The sequence below is a fragment of the Dasypus novemcinctus genome, chromosome 7, assembly GCF_030445035.2.
Source record: "Dasypus novemcinctus isolate mDasNov1 chromosome 7, mDasNov1.1.hap2, whole genome shotgun sequence".
NCBI lineage: Eukaryota > Metazoa > Chordata > Mammalia > Cingulata > Dasypodidae > Dasypus > Dasypus novemcinctus.
The window spans coordinates 126424559-126441411 of NC_080679.1; the positions used below are offsets into that span (position 1 = coordinate 126424559).

Consider the following 16853-nt stretch of genomic DNA (forward strand, 5'->3'; position numbering starts at 1 on the left):
TTGGAGTCCCAGAGACATCGCCTGATTTTCCCAAGGTCGCACAGCAGCTAGAAGACGAGCTGGCAGATTCAAGGCCAGGCAAGGACCTAGGGGCTCCTCGACTCTCTGCTCCTGCCCTCCCTCCTTCCTTCGTGTTTGATTAGCACCACAAGGCCAGTTGGGCCCCTCAGAAATCCCTAGGCCATGAGTCCCGTCCTGGGGTTGGCCCCCCCTCCAAAGGGCTTGCGGGTGAACTGTTGTGATGAACTATTTCTAAGGTAGGAAAGGAGAAACTAGATCACGAAGCCCTGGGGAAGGGCTGTGGCTGGCACAGAAATAGCCGATCCCGGCGGCGGGCAGGCGGGACCCGGGGTGGCTCGGGGGGTGTTTCGGGGGCCCTGGACAGGGGCAGGGCCTGTCCTTAGAACTCATTCCTGAGCGTGCGGCCTCGGGCAGGTGCTGCCCCCTGCGCCGGCCTGTCAGGGACGCCGCCTCCGCTTCGCGCCCTGAGTCACCTCCTTTCAAAGCGCTGCCCTGTTCCTGGCAGGTGCGCCTGAGTCACCCGTGCCCGCGGGACCCGCCTGTCCCCGCAGCCCAGGAGGACCAGGGCAGCGGGCACGGGCTGGCCCCAGAGGGGCTGGGGAGCCTGGCGGGATTCAGGAGCTGTGGCAGCCTCCCAAGGACCCGGGCCTGGTGGGGACCCCGGAGCAGGGGCACCCAGGGGTCCCAACGGTGACCAGGGAGCACGCCCAGGGGGAGGGCGAGGGAGGGGGCGAAGGGGACGAGTGGGGTGGAGCGGAGTCGAGAGGGAGGCCCGGCACGGTGCTTGGGGCAGGCGCTTCACCTCCTCGAGCCTCAGTTTCCTCCTCCGTGAAATGGGGGTAACAGCAGGTCAGACTGTAGTGAGAGTCAGTGAGTAATCCCTAGGAGAGACTGGCACGTACTCGGTGCCCAGCGCGCGTCAGCGCGGTCACTGCCGCCGAGCGGCGATGCGCCTGGGTCTGGGGAGAGGTCCTGGGCAGAGGCCGGGGTGGGGGGCGTGGGGGTGGGAGCGAGGCGAAGAGGAGCCCAGGTCGCCCGGGGGGTGGCGTGGGGGGAGAGGAGAGCAGGAGGGGAGCGGCCGCGGCAGTGCCGGGCTTGAGCAGGCCCCGCGGCGCGGGAACGGCCCTCGTGGCTGTCGCACTGAGACGGGATTCGCCTGCCGTCCCGCTCACCCATGTCAGGGGGGCACTTGGGTTTATATGCACGGCCTTCACCGCAGTCAACGTCTGTGTCACTCCCCCTCAGAGAAAAAGCCCGAGTCTGTTAAGCCAGGGGCTCTTAATATGAGCATGAATGGAAATTCAAAAAAAGCAGGATTCTTGTGGGGACATGTGGGTGCAGGTGTGATCTATTTATTAAATAATACACAGTACAGGGTGCACTTCGTAAGGGGTCCGTGGAAGAAAACAGGCTAAGAACTGCTGGTCAGAGTCGTTCCCTAACACCCCACCCCCAGGCAGCCACTAATGTCCTCTGTCTTATGCCTGTTCTGGACATTTCAGATCAGTGGAGCCACAGGACCTGTGGTCCTTTGTAATGATGCTTCTTTCTTTCAGCTTCATGTTTTCAGGGTACATCCGTGTTGTAGCATGTATCAGTACTCCATTCCTTTTTATGGCTGTGTAATACTCCCTTGTACAGGTGTACCACGGTTTATTTTTCTGTTCATTAGTTGATGGGCATTTGAGCTGCTTCCCACCTTTTGGCTAGTGTGAGTGATGCTGTTATAAATATTTGTGTCGTGACAGTATTGTAGCCAATGAGATGCACCCTAGGCACGATAATTTGTAATTGAAAACTTTTCCCAATACTCCATGACTACTTGAAATATTTGTGTACAAGTTTCTGCATGGATATATGTTTTTAGTTCTCTTGAGTATGTCGTAGGAGTAAAATTGCTAGATCATAGGATAACTCTGTTTAACTCTTGAAGAAACAGCTAGGCAATTTTGCACAGCGGCTGCCCCATTGCACATTCCCACCTGCTGTGCTGGGTGTACCAGTTTTCCCACGTCCTCACCAGCTCTTGTGCTGTCTGACTTTGATTAAAGCCATCCTGCTGGTTTTGATTGCATTTCCCTAATGACTAATAATGCTGAGCATCTTTTCATGAGCCTACGGGCTAGTTGGCATTAGTTTTTTGGAGAAATGTATGTTCAAGTCCTTTGCCCCGTTTTAGATTGGATCATTTCTCTTTTTATTATTGAGTTGTAAGTGTTCTTTGTATATTCTAGATACAAGTCTTTTATCAGATATATGATTGAAAATGTCTTTTTCTTTGCTGTGAGTTGTCTTTTACTTTCTTGATGGTGGTCTCTGAAGTGCGAAAGTTTTAAATTTTGATAAAGTCCAAATGGCCTTTCGTTTTTTTCTTCTGTTGCTTGTGCTTTTGGCATCATAGCTAAGAAATCTTTGCCTAGTCCAAGGTACAAAGATTAACCCCATGTTTTCTTCGATGAGTTTTACAGCTTTAGGTCTTTTTTATTTTCTAAAGACTTATTTATTTCTCTCCCCCCACCTCCATCCCCCTGTTTTCTACTCTCTGTGTCCATTCACTGTGTGTTCTTCTGCGTCTGCTTGTATTCTCATTAGGCAGCTCCAGGAACCGATCCTGGGACCTTCCGGAGTGGGAGAGAGGCGATCATTCTCTTGCACCACCTCAGCTCCCTGGTCTGCTGCATCTCTTATTGTCTGGCCTCTGTGTCTCTTTTTGTTGCGTCATCTTGCTGCACCAGCTCTCCACATAGGCCAGCACTCCACGCGGGTCAGCTCACCACACAGGCCAGCTTGCCTTCACCAGGAGGCCCTGGACATCGAACCCTGGACCTCCTGTATGGTAGGCGGGAGCCCAATCGCTTGAGCCACGTCTGCTTCCCATCTTTAGGTCTTTGATCCATTTTGAGTTCATTTTTGGATTTGGTGTGAGGTAGGCTTCAGCGTCTTTCTTTTACACTGTGGAGATCTAGTTATCCTGGCACCATCTGTTAAAAAGACGACTCGCTGTCTTTTGAATTGTCTTGGCACACTTGTGGAAGATGAATCGACCATGAATGTGAAGTCTTTTTCTGGACTCTCACTTCTATTCCATGGCTCTAGATGTTGGTTCTTAAGTCAAGTAACAAACTGGCATTTTGAAATTGGGAAGGGTGAAGTTTAGGATCAACCCATTATTTTTGCCAAGATGCCACTTTGAATTTTTTTTAGATTTATTTTATTTTATCCGCCCCCCCCCCCTTTGTTGTTTTGCTCACTGTGTTCATTTGCTGTGTGCTTTCTGTGTCTGCTCATCTTCTCTTTAGAGGTGCTGGAAACTGAACCCAGGACCTACCACGTCAGAGAGAGGCGCTCAACCACTTGAGCCACCTCAGCTCCCTGCTTTGTTGTATCTCTCATTGTCTTTCCTCTTTGTGTCTCCTTGTTGCGTCATCTTGTTTTGTTAGTTTGCCATGCCTACCCCTTGTGTCAGCTCACTGTCTCGCTCATCCTCTCCAGGAGGCACAGGAAACCGAACCTGGGACCTCCTGGGTGGTAGGCAGGAGCTCAATTGCCTGGGCCACATCCACTTCCCCCAGCTTGAATTTCCAAGGGAATCGTGTTGAACCTGTAGTTGATCCGTTTGGAGAGTATTGCCATCTTAGCAATACTGTTTTCTGATCCATGAACATGGGTTGTCTTTCCATTTTTTTAGGTCTTCTTTTACTTCTTCCTGTAATATTTTGTAGTTTTCAGAGTATACGTTTTGTACTTTTTTTTTTGGTCAGGAAGTCATTTACTGGAGGGCACGAGTCTGGGGGGGCAGGGCGGGCAAAGCCTTCACGTGCGCGGGGCCTGCCCCTTGTGCCAAGGGCCGCAGCTGGGGCTGGATTTGACCCCACGGCCATTCGGGATGAGGCGCTTCTCAGCCACCACGTCCTCGAATGCGTCTGCCCGGAATTTGGTGACGCCCGCTTCTTGGAGACGCGGAGTTTCAGGTGGGCCCTTGGCAACACCTCGGCCACATGCTCCTTGTTCTGGGGCTTGGTGCAAAATGACGCGATGACTTGGCCGATCTGGGCCCAGGCCACTGTGCCCGGGGGCTCTCCAAAGGCGCCTTACATACCTTCTGGGGCCTCTCCTGGGGCAGCGACGGGGTCAGCCAGGGCCATCGACAGGCAGGGGCTGTCTCCAAGGCCCCTCAGGGCGGCCCAGACAGGCGACAGGCCCCGGACACCACGGAGGGGACTGCCTGCTGCACGCTGGGCCCCCACGGGAACTTCACACTTGTTTTGTCCAACGTTTCTCCTAAACGTTTCACCTTATTTTTGGTGCAATTGTTAATGGAATTGCTTTCTTAATTTCATTTTCCGATTGTTCATTGCCAGCGTATAGAAATGTGGTGGATTTCCGGTAACCGATCTCATATCCTGCAAATTCGCTCAACTGGTTTTATGAGTTCTAAAAGTTTCAAAGTGGATTCCTGCAGACTTTCTATATGTCAGTTTTGTCACCTACAAATAGGTAGTTTGACTTCTTTCGGATCTGGATGCCTTTATGCTTGCCATTTTCTTACCTAAGTGCTCTGGCCAGAACCTCCAGCTTTGCCTTTGGGTGCAAAAGGGGGCCCACCTGGGCTCGGGCCCCGCCGGTCCAGCTCCTCGTACACCGCGGGGCCCTGCACCCACTCTCACCCGCTCCTGGCCCCTGCCCTCATCTCATTCCCTGTCCTGGCACCGCCCACCTGTACCAGTGCAGCCCCAGCCCCCTTGAGCCAGCGCTCAGCTTCGCAGCTCATGAATGCACCTCTCGGCGCGGCCGGTTCTCGGTGCCCTTCCACCCAGCTTGGCGTCCCGGGCAGGGCCGCTGGCCACGAGGACAGGCGGTCAGTGAAGCTGGAAGGAGGCAGCGGGAGCCGCAGGGGTCTGGAGAGCGCAGGGCTGCCATGACGTCCAGTGAGGGACCGGCCACAGTGGGGGTCTGGGGCCCCCAGGACTCCTCTCTCAGGGGCCCCTGCTGCTTGCGGCGGGAGGAGGGTTCTGAGACTTCGTGGGCAGGAGGCAGGCCGCCGCAAGCCCGTCCTCACCGCATCCCACGAGACAAGCTGGGGGTCGAGTCACCGCCCCAGGCGAACTGCTTCCTCCTAGGGCAGGTAGAGTCTGGCCCAGAGGGTGGCAGAACCGCTGCTGGGGCGCTTGGAGGACTCCCCGGGATCCGGAGAGGGGCCGGGAGATGGGAGATGGGAGATGGGCAAGGGTGCCTGGTCGGAACGTGGGAAGAAATTCCAGTAACGGTGTGGGGGCTGAGGCACGGCGAGCCCCAAACTTCCAGGGCTCAAGACCAGGCCTGGAGTTTGAGAGCAAGGAGGAGAGGGTGTGGTGGCCAGGGGGGCCGGCCAGGGCCGCCGGCCAGGGAGCTGGGCGCCCGGCCCTCGCGTGCTCTGTGCGAGTTAGCTCGGGGGCCTGCTCTGGTGTGAGCCTGCAGGGCGCTCTCAGCAGGGCTTCGCTGACTCTCTCGAGACACCCTTGTGGGCGGCGGACTTGGCCCAGTGGTTAGGGCGTCCGTCTACCACATGGGAGGTCTGCGGTTCAAACCCCGGGCCTCCTTGACCCATGTGCAGCTGGCCCATGTGCAGCGCTGATGCGCGCAAGGAGTGCCCTGCCATGCAGGGGTGTCCCCCGCGTAGGGGAGCCCCACGCGCAAGGAGTGCGCCCCGTAAGGAGAGCCGCCCAGCACAAAAGAAAGTGCAGCCTGCCCAGGAATGGCGCCGCCCACACGGAGAGCTGACACAACAAGATGACGCAGCAAAAAGAAACACAGATTCCATGCCGCTGACAACAGAAGTGGACAAAGAAGACAACGCAGCAAATAGACACAGAGAACAGACAACCGGGGTGGGAGGGGAGAGGAGATAAATAAAAAAATAAATCTTAAAAAAAAAAAAAAAGACCCTTGTGAACTTGATGGGAAGGCGGGCTCTGGGGAAGGTGGTTTAAGAGCAGCGGCTTCCTGCTTCCCTTTTTTAAGGAATGTCAGTGGGTGCGATATAAATACCATAAAGGCCTCCCTAGTCTTGCCAGCCTTGGTAACCCCTGGGTTAAGGAGGGTGGAACGGTTCTTCCCTGCAGGACTTCTCAGAGCCTTCACTGCCTCGTGTTCCCTGCGAGTTTTCAAGAAGGGGCTAACACGTTACGTGTCTCCACTTGGTTTGCCTTGTGGAATCTGCCCAGCCTGGCGGTCCCCAGATCACACCTTAGGAAATGCTGGTCTCTGGGCAAGTTCCCGGGGGCCCTCCTTACCTCCAGCCTTAGAGAAGCCTCAGGGGTTGAGCCTGCCCGCAGGAGGAAGGGCTGGCGGCTGGGAGACAACGAGCTCAAAACCCTCCCCACGTGTCAACGAGGGGCTATGAGAGCAAGGGGCGTGAGCGGCATGTGCACACACAGCTCTGCACTCACGGACATAAAGGAATAAGAGAAGTCTGCCTGGTGACCTGCCCTGGTCCTCGGAGTTGGGGCCTGCGGCCTCTGTGGGAAGGGGTCGTTGTGCCTGGACCCCCAGGAGGGAAGGGGACTTTGGGGGGCAGGCCAACCCCTGTCTGAGGCTGGGGAGGGTGGTTCAGATGGGGTCTGGTGGCTCGTGGCCAATCCTGGCCCCCACCCCCTTGGGAGCCCACTCCCCTAAGACAGAGCTCGGGGTGTGGCAAGCCTAGAATTTGGTCAGGGCAAGTATCTGCGTCACTTCTGTTCCTCTGCACCCCTAACTTTTGGGGGGGCTATTGCCAGATTGCCTCCCCTTGGCCTTCCCAAAGAGAAAGGCCCCCCGAGTCCCTTCGCCCCCTGGGGAACTGGTGAGCTGGGACCCCGGCTGCCCCCGGCCCACCGCCTGAAAGCCCCTTACTGCTCTCGTGTCGTGGTGGGGGCTTCTCCATCTTCAGCTGCCGCCGGGGCTGGCCAGGGCGGGCACGAGCTCTCCCTTGCCCCAGCTCCTGGCCGGGGGCTCCCGCTCCTCATTCACCCACCGCGCCGGACCCCAGGGCTGGGCAGCTGGCGCGGGCGGCGCCTCAGGAGCCAGATGCCATGTGGACCTGCGACCCGGATGGACTTTGCAACCCCTGGCTGAGTGGCGGGAGCAGGCTGGGCGCCCCCAGGCCCAGCCCTGTGGCGGGTGCACGTGCGGGCGTTTGTCGGTTGCCTTCAGTGTTTTTAAAATTGCCTAGTGGTTACATATATATACACTCACGTGCACAACACACACGTTTTGCCATTTCAACCATTTGTAAGTGTACGGTTTGGTGGTGCTCATTTCACCCACATGTCATGCTACCATCACCACCATCCGTGGTTGAAACTTTCTCGTCACACCAGACAAAACGCTAAGTGATAGCTCCCCACCCCCTTCCCACCAGCCGCTGGTAGCCTCTCACCTGCTTTGTCTCCGAGAATTGGCTTATTCTGGATATTTCCTGTGAGTGGAATCGTAGTTTTGGCCTCTTGTGTCTGGCTTATTTCACTCAAGATGACGGCTTCAGGCTGCAGCAGGTAACAGATCCTCACGTCCTCGGCGGCAGAACAGCCCCCTGCACAGACAGACAGCGTTGTGTTCCCTCCCGTCTGCTGATGGACGCTTGGTGTGCTGTCGCCGCGTGACACTTGAGGATGGCAAGTGCCACGACCCTCAGTGGACAGGGGTCTGTTTGCCTGGTCGGCTTCAGTGTCGTCATCCGAGAACTGCGCAGGCTGGCAGGGGCCTTACCTGTGCCACCCCACCTGGCAGTGACTGCGACCCCTCAGTGTCGTCATCCGAGAACTGCGCAGGCTGGCAGGTGCCTTACCTGTGCCACCCCACCTGGCAGTGACCGCGACCCCTCAGCCCCTCCCCGTCACCCCACCCCTCCCCACCACCTTGGCCCCCGCAATAAGTCCTTTTATCTTTTATTAACAACTTTATTTCAAATTCACAAAAGTGAAAGAACAGAAAAGGGCATCTCCACAGGTTATGGAAAGTTTATTCCTAGGAAGCTCTTTTGCAGGCACTTTGATCTCGTCTAATGCCCACGGCTAACTCAGTTGTCTTCTAGTGTTCAGAAAGATACACAAGCACCGACTAGTTAAATGACATAGTCAAGGGCCCCTTATTAATGAAACAAGAAACACAAAACAATGAAGGAGAGAAAAAACAATGCTTAATCTTATGCCTATCTCACACAGCCAAACCCCATATTCTTTTGAATCCAAATTCCACCAGAAGCAACTTTAGCAATGGGGGTGGGGTGGGGTGGGGGGAGCTGAGGTCCTGGGAAGTGGCAGACCAAGGGCAGAGAGCTTCTGGGGGTGGGGGGCCTTCAGGGACCCCTCCTCCCAGTCGTTGCTCAGGGGTGGCTCAACCCAGAGGCCAGGTCACGCGGGGCCTCCCGGGGCAGGCGGTCTCCTGGCCCCCGCCAGCCCAGCCTCGACCTTGGCATTCCTTCTCCTGGGGCTCTAACTCCCCTCTCACCCGCTCGCCTCCCCCTGCCTCTGCTCTGTGGCCTGTGCTCTCCCCTCCCGTCTTTGCCTCTCCTCCTGGACCCACATCCACTGCCTTCCTCCCTTACTCCCTTTGACGACTTAAAAATAAACTGACACCGAGAAATGGCCTCTAGGAAAGACTTGTCCCCAGGTGAGTGTCCTTTCAGCCAGGTGAGTGGCCCCTTGATAAAATTGCATTTTGACCCAATATGAAATTAGTCCCACCTGCCCTGCTCCCCCACATAAGATGGACAAATCCTAGTCCAATCAATACGAGTCGAGCTCATTTCCTTTCCATGTTTATAAAAATCCTTTGCAATTCCTAGAACCCTAAAGCTACTTCCATTCTGGCTTCCTTTGTTGCAGCAAAACTTTGATGTCCCAAATAAATTGCCATAGTCTATATACTCGACTCTGGTTTGTCTTTCACACCGTTCAGCCCAGGTGAGTGCTCTTTCAGCCCAGGTGAGTGCTCTTTCAGCCCAGGTGAGTGCCCTTTCAGCCCAGGTGAGTGCCCTTTCAGCCAGGTGAGTGCCCTTTCAGCCAGGTGAGTGCCCTTTCAGCCCAGGTGAGTGCCCTTTCAGCCAGGTGAGTGCCCTTTCAGCCCAGGTGAGTGCCCTTTCAGCCCAGGTGAGTGCCCTTTCAGCCAGGTGAGTGCCCTTTCAGCCCAGGTGAGTGCCCTTTCAGCCAGGTGAGTGCCCTTTCAGCCTGGCAATGAGGACAGAGTATAAGCTTCAGGCTAGGCTCCTGGGCTTGGACCCAGCCTGCCGCTGTGGTGTTTGCTGAGGCCCCACTCAGTAAGTCCTCACTGTGTGCTAGGCACCTACTGTATGCTCAGTCTGTGCTCAGATGGTTTCCTGTAACCCCCAGAGTAACGTAATGTGTGTGGAGGTATGTTATTTCCATTTCCAGGTGAGGAAACCGATGCACTGCTAGTTACGTAACTTGCCCTCAACCGCAGCTAGTGAGAGCCAGGATCTGGCCAAGCGCCCTGGCTGCAGGGCCGAGCACCCAAGCGCTCAAGTGCCTGCTGCTGCAGCAGCGCCGGCCGGGGCTCAGCCCCCAGCCGCAGGCCCCGGGGTGCCCTGATGTAAATGTCTGTCCACACCTTGTATGCGGTGGGTGCTCAGAGGCGGTTCCTCCGCCGTTGTGATCTCCTTACCACGGCTTGAATCCCCAGACCTCCCGGCGATGCCCCCAAACGGGCTGCGCACTGGGCTGGGGAGGTGGGGGGCGAGCCCCACGAGCAGGTCCTTCCGTCCCCTTGGGTCACCTCGGTGGGGACTGGGGTCTCCTGCAGACCTCCCCCTCCCGGCCCTCCGCCCGCCCCATCCAGCCTGCGGAGCTGCTTGGCGGCCACAGTCCTGCTCAGCCCCTGGGAATGGGAACTCCCCGCAGGCGCCCGGGGGTTCAGCGGCCCCAGGTGATGGCAGGAAGTGAGCAGGTGGAGGGGGCTGCCCTGCCTTCGAGCCCCTCCTCCATCGGTCAGCGCCCCCCACCCCCGGCCTGGGCCCCGCGCCCTGCCCCTCCTCCAGGCCGCCCGGCCGCCCCCTCCCCTGCGCAGAGGCCACCTAGGCCTCCAGCCCCGCGCCCCGCTGCCCTCGGTCCTCTCCCCTGGCCTTGCCCGCCTTCCCTCTCGCCTGCTCCTGACGCCCGCCGGGGCCGGGCTGCCGGGTCCAGCGCGCGCTGCTTGCTCCCAGCCTGCTGGACGTCTCACGGCCCGCGACGCGGCCGCCCTGCGCCCGCCGGATTGCTCTTTTTTTTTTTTTTTTTTAAAGATTTATTTATTTATTTAATTTCCCCCCCTCCCCTGGTTGTCTGTTCTTGGTGTCTATTTGCTGCGTCTTGTTTCTCTGTCCGCTTCTGTTTTCGTCAGCGGCACGGGAAGTGTGGGCGGCGCCATTCCTGGGCAGGCTGCACTTTCTTTTCACGCTGGGCGGCTTTCCTCACGGGCGCACTCCTTGCGCGTGGGGCTCCCCCACGCGGGGGACACCCTTGCGTGCCACGGCACTCCTTGCGCGCATCAGCACTGCGCATGAGCCAGCTCCACACGGGTCAAGGAGGCCCGGGGTTTGAACCGCGGACCTCCCATATGGTAGACGGACGCCCTAACCACTGGGCCAAAGTCCGTTTCCCCAGATTGCTCTTTTCTCCTGGTTTCCGGGAGGCCCGACGGTGTGCGCGGCTCTTGCTCCCAAGCCAGGCCTTCTTCCCTCCTGCCCCCCCCCACGGGGTGTGGTCCCTGCCGGCTGCTCTCTTCCCGCACCCAAGGTTTGGCCTTTAGGTCCCAGCCTGTCTCGCTGCCCTCAGGGTCTGTCCTCTGGGGCGCCCCCCAGGCACCTCAAACTCAGCCGGAACAAGACAGAATTCCCGACCTCCCCTCCCTGCCTCCCCCCAGCAGCCCCCATCCCTCAGGCTCTAGCGCCAGCCTCCTGGGCTGCACCCCTGACTATCCCCCCGCCAGCCCACCCTCACCCAGTCCACCAGCCGGGCCCGTTAATTCCATCTCGGACTGATCTGCCCCATCACAGGCGCCCACCCACCCCGCACAGCCCCCCAAAGGGGTCTCCCCGTGGCCACTTCACAGAGGACTCCCTTCCCGACAGGGAAAATTAAGCTCCAACCCTCTCCCCACAGGGCCTGGGTCAGCAAGGTTTGGAGGAAGGAATGGGCCAGAACCCATCAGCGGGTCCATCCCCCCGTATCGGGGTGCCTGGCCCTGCGTGGAAGCTCACCCCAAGAACGCATGAGGTCAAACCAGCTGCCTTGCCCCGAGGCTGCCCTTGGCGCTTGGAGAGACCCCAAATGCTGGGGCTGCGGGTGCGGGGCCCAGCGCACGCCTCGCCCCGCGGGCCCCCGCCCCCGGGCACCTGCTGCCCCCCTTGCTCTCCGCAGGGAGCCAGGGCGCCCTCCGGGCCCCTCCGGTTTGGTCCAACGAGGCCACTGGCTGCCGCCACCCTGCGTGCTCCCGGGCGGGACCTGCCGCGCTTCCGCCCTCAGCCCCTTCGCAGGCAGAACCGGAGGCCTGGGGGCCTTCGGCTGGAGGAGAGCTCCTGGGGTGCAGCCCCCTGCCCCGGGGGTGCAGGTGTAGCTCTGGGTGGCGGCCTCCTCCTTCAGCCAGCGGCTGTGTGGGTGCCTGGGCTGGGGTCCCCTGCGAGTCTCCGCCTCTCGCCCCAGCTTCCGGGGCCTTCTCTGCATCGCCTGTAAATGCTGATTGTCCTCGGCGTGTCGCGTTTGTGCGAGGCCTGACGCCCAGGAGGCCACAGGGGCCCCTTTCCAGGAGGACGGGGGCTTGGGTCAGGGAGCAGCCCGCAGGCGAGGGTGGTGCTGGGCTGGAAGGGCGGGCTGGGTGCGTGCCCGCCCCTGCGGCCCTGCCTCCTGCAGCCAGCTCTGCGGGGGGCCGCGGGGAGCCCCAGCAGGTAACTGGAGGGGCAGGAGAAGGGCCCGGCTGGCCCCGCTCCAACAGGGGCCACACAGCGGAGAAGAGGGGGCCATGCTGGGAGCGAGGGGTCAGCGTGGGTGATGATGGCCTTCAAAGCCCGGCCCGTGGTAGGGGGGAAAGGCAGAAGGGAGCAGTGGGTGACGCCGTGGGGACTGGTGCTGGCCCTTTATCTGCATGCTCTTGCCTCTCCCTCTGAGGGGAGCTCATTACCACCACTTAACACTGGAGGAGCTCAGACTCAGAGAGGTTAAGTGATTTGACCCAGGCCACACAGCCGACTCTCATTGTGGACTCCAGATTTAATCTCAAAGCAAGAGAGCCACTGAGGGTGGGTTTTCAGGCTGGGGCCTACATGACCTCACGTAGGCAGAGGTGAGGGGCTGGCGGGCTGCAGAGGGCAGGGGGCTCTGAGAGCCTCTGCAGGCTAGAGGGGAGGAGAGGAGGGTGGGGGAGGAAGCTCTGCCCAAAGGGGCAGGTGACTGGACCTCTCCATGCCCGGCACCCCCAGCCCCAACGCTGTGGTTCTGGGAATCTGATGTTCTCTTCCCAGGCTCTCTGGCTGGCCCAGTCTCTGGCCGGTGTGTCCCCCGAGCCGAGAACTTGACCCTGGACAGCTTGGCCTGCTCTCAGGGGAACGCAGGCTGGGGCTCTAAGCAGGGAGCCACCTCCCACCCCCCACCTCCGGGGTCTCCCCACGGGGCCTGGGTCAGCAAGGGTTGGAGCAGGGAATGCGCTAGAACCCATCAGTGGGTCCATCTCCCCATATCGGGGTGCCTGGCCCTGCGTGGAAGCTCACCCCAAGAAACCTTTAGGGATGCTCGAGGCCATTCAGACATGGACAGGGGGAGAAAAAGACCCCCGACAAGTGGTCCCCAGGGGAGCCCCTGGAGGCCAGTCGTGCTTGCGTTTGCTACCCACCCCCCCCCCGGGAGGAAGCAGGGCATTTGTTCAGTTCATAGGCCTTAGCTGAGCACTTACTATATGCCAGAGACGTGCCCAGCACTGCGGTTTCCAGGATAAAAAGGTAGAAGACAAGAAACTCATTTTTACGGTTGTCCTTTTGTCCTACTCTGTGCCACGGCTAAACGCATGTCTTTTCATGACTCTGCACGCTACCCCGTGTCCCAGCTGCTGCCGTCTGCATCTTAGCTCTGATCACTGGGCCTGTCTGTGGCCTTGGCCATGTCCTGATTTCTTTATCTATACAGTGGGGACAACAGCGGCAGCAGCTTCCTTGGGCGGTTGCAGTGGATTAAGCGACACGATTCATGCCCAATGCTGGGTCCAGGACCAGGCATGCAGAAGGCAGTTGTGCGGAGAGATTAGTAGACGGGAAAGCTGAGGCTCAGAGAGGTTAAGCCCTTTGCCCAGGGACACAGAGCCGGGGCTGAACCAGCGGAGGCCGCCCAGTGCCTGCCCATCTGCTGAACCTCTCTGCAGGGCTCTGCCTGGCGACAGGACCCTTCCGCCCCCGCCAGCCAGCCATGTGCAGATCCTTCCCCACAGCCCCAGGAACCCAGGAGCCAGGGACGACGTTGCAGTTTGCGGCCAATTCCATGCTTGATTTGCTGGGCAGTCTTCAACCCATCCTGTAACCTCTCTGAGCTTGCTTCCTTCTCAGCCTAAAGGCTAGAACACATGTGCCAAGCCCTGGCAAAGTGTAGGGGGGCCAACTGTCCTGGTTTGCCTGGGCTGGTCCTGGTTTCAGCGCTACAAGCCCTGTTTCCCGGGAGACCCCTGGCGGAGCTCTCTCCTGGCGCTCCTGAGACCCCCGTGGGGCAGGCTGAGCCATGGGTGGTTGCCCCATTTCACAGATGTGGAAGGTGAGGCTGGGGAAACATGGATTTCCGGGGGTGGTGGCTTCTGCTAGCCTGGTAAGACCAAGTGCTCTGGAAAGACTTTACCAGGCAGCCGCTGCCACTGAACCACTCATTTTGCCAACCCTGGGGCTGCCCGAGGCCAAAGCCCAGGCCCAGGAAGGGGAGCAGAGGCAGGGCCGGCCGTGGGCGGCGGGCTCCGAGGCTGTGCCCCGAGGGCGTGGCTGGCTAAGGAAGTGCCCGGGGAAGCCCCGGAGCCCGCGCCCAGAGGGGCCGCTGCGGGCTGGCCCCCGGGCAGGACGGAACCCCTGGTGGCTCCGGCAGCACAGTCAGGGAGAGCTGATTTCCCGCCAGGCCCCGGCCGGCTCTGGGCACGTGGTCAGCCGTGGGAGACGCAGCCCTGCCTGCGTGGAGCTGGCAAGCCAGCAGGACAGACAGATGCACAGCCCGCCAGCTAGAGACAGCGCGAGTTACAGATAACTGTGACGGAGAAAGGGAGCTCCGAGCGCACGCCGTGGCCTCCGAGCCGGTCTTGGGTGCCCAGAGAGACACATCTAAGCTGAGAGCCAGAGTCACAGGAAGCAGCCTGGACCGCTTACGAGGTTGTAACAGGCTGGCCTCTCTGAAGCTGTGTGACCTCAGGCTAGTCGCTAGGCCTCTCTGAGCCTCGGGGCCTTTACGGTGCAACGCTGTGGGTGCGCATCTCCTTTCCTCAGTGGTTGAGTGGACAGTTATGCCCTCTAACTCTGGGTATAAGGCTTCTACCCTGAGGCCTCTCCCCTGAGCCTCCCCTGAGGTTTCCACCAAAGCATGACCAGGAAACCTGTGAGAACCGTGGCCTCCTGGTGCCCCCAGACCTGCCGGCTCAGGCGCAGTGAGTGGGTTTTAAGCTGCCCCTCGCCGAAGTCTGAGGACCACTGAGCGCCAAGGTTTAGGTTTCCCAGGCTCCGCTCAGTCCCTGTCGCCACGTTAGCAACGACGGCGGCAGCTGCGGGGCTGGGCAGTTCCGGGGGGGCCTGTCCTGTCCACGGCCTCTTTACCCCCTTTCCCAGGCAATGAAGGAAAGCCACGTGCTGGCGCCGCCCCTCTTTCTCAGCCCTGGCGAAGAGAGGACATGGCTCTGTGCCTCAGTTTACTCATGAGCACCGAGGGAAGGAAGTGCGCTGGTCCGCTGCCGGATGGAGCGGGCGTTTCGGACTTTGGGGGGCTGCGGGCGTGCCTGGGCTTCCGGCACGTCGGGCAGGTGACCCAGGTGGCCTGCGGGCCCCACCTGTGGAACTTGTCCTTCTCCCCACCCCCTTCCCAAAGTGGAACCCCCTCCAGACACCAAGAATTTGCAGACCACCGAACCTAGAGAACACCCAGTTCCTGCCGCCCCCTGCCCTGGCCTGAGCAGATGTTTCTCTTTCCAGCCCCGGCACGAAACACGCTGCTTTTTCCTGCACCTCTGCTTCGGCGCCTGCACGCGGGGCTGGTAGCCCGACCCTGCACGCAGCAAGCGGGCGAGCACTGGGGCAGGAGGACCCGCGGCTGGCTCTGGAAAGGGCGCGGGGCTCTCGGGGCCTTGGGCTGAGCCTCGGGCTCCTCCTTATCTTCGTGGCCCTGGAGGTGGCTCAGATAGCCCGAGGGTGGAGGCTGGCTGCAGGAGACGCTCCCCAGGCCAGGCTGGGGGTGGGGGGGCTTGGACCCCATCCAGCCCCGAGGTCTTAAGATGCCGTTGAGTCTAGTCACTCCTGGCAGACACAACAGACCTGCCCGGGAGGGGAGGGCGAGGCGCCACCGCTGACCTCACGGGCCATCGACTGATAAGGCTGGGGTGGACTATCTCCTCCCCGGCCCATTCCCACCAGCAGACATGTCAGGACCGGAACGCGGCCTTGGGGTGGGGGGAGCCTCTCCCCAGGACCGTGGAGCCACTCGGAGCCAGCAGCAGCAGCCAGGGCTTTCCCGGCCTTGGGTTCAAGTCCAGGCTCCGTCGTTTCCCAGGGCTGCGGCTTTGGACGCTTTCCGCCGCCTGCCTCAGTGGGTCCTTTATTTGCCTGCAGAATGGATCTGGCCCCGGTGACCACGCACCTCCGGGCACCTGGCAGGGTGGTGATTTTAAGACTGTGCTGAGATTGAGCGGACAGCCACCTCTGGGGCGCTTCCCCCCACCTGGGTTCTGGCCATGGCAGGGCGTTTGTGGGAGGTGGCCAGATCAGGGGTGGCCTGGCCAGCATGTGCTCTGCAGGCCCCCTGCTTTCCAAGATGCAGCCTCACCCTGTGAGGAGGCTGGTTTAGGGGGGCAGGCGGCCCCGACCCCGTGAGGAGGCTGGTTTGGGGGGGCAGGCAGCCTCACCCCATGAGGAGGCTGGTTTGGGGGGGCAGGCGGCCTCGCCCCTGTGAGGAGGCTGGTTTAGGGGGGCAGGCGGCCTCACCCCATGAGGAGGCTGGTTTGGGGGGGCAGGCAGCCTCACCCTGTGAGGAGGCTGGTTTGGGGGGGGCAGGCAGCCTCAGCTCTGGCAGAAAGCCGGCTGGAAGCATGTGGCCCTAGAGGCCCGCCTGGACGCCACTGAGGGAAAGGCCCACAAAGGGGGCTGCCTGAGGGATCCCCACGAACCCCATTTGGAACGAGCACTTTGGGGTCAAGGAAAAGCCCGAGGGGTCCTCCAGGGGCCTGGTCATGGGGCCCCCCCGGGGAACTGGCGGGTGGGGTGAGCAATGAGAGCAGCGGACAGTGGGGCCCCTGCTGACCCCACAAGGGGAGGGAGCATCAGCGGTGAAAGGTGACCCGTGGCCACAGCTCTGCCTGGGGGACCCCGTGCCAAGGCTCGGGGCACTTCCGTGCTTCTCGCCCGCTCTCAGCAAGCTCTGCTCTTCCCCCGTTTCCCAATACACCCTCTTTGCTGGCCCAGCCGGACTGCGCGGTCTCGAGTCCTTGGACGTGCCGTGGCCGAGAGCCTGGAGGAGGCCCCCGCCCGCCCGGCTCCAGACATATGTCCACTCTGGAGGGCCGTCCCTCAGGGAAGGGCCTGCCCGGCTCCCCCACGGGGCAGTTGGTGGGCCCAGGCCGGCAGAGGAGGCCCCAAGGCAGCACAGCCTTCTCCTCCCAGGACT

General features: G+C 60.2%; 1 non-coding gene across 1 annotated transcript; it reads left to right on the plus strand.

The window, feature by feature from the left end:
• Positions 1-1751: 1751 nt before the first annotated feature.
• On the plus strand, positions 1752-1885 carry LOC111761352 (U4 spliceosomal RNA). The gene has a single exon (XR_002794746.1). It is a non-coding gene; the product is annotated as a U4 spliceosomal RNA (small nuclear RNA).
• Positions 1886-16853: the final 14968 nt, after the last annotated feature.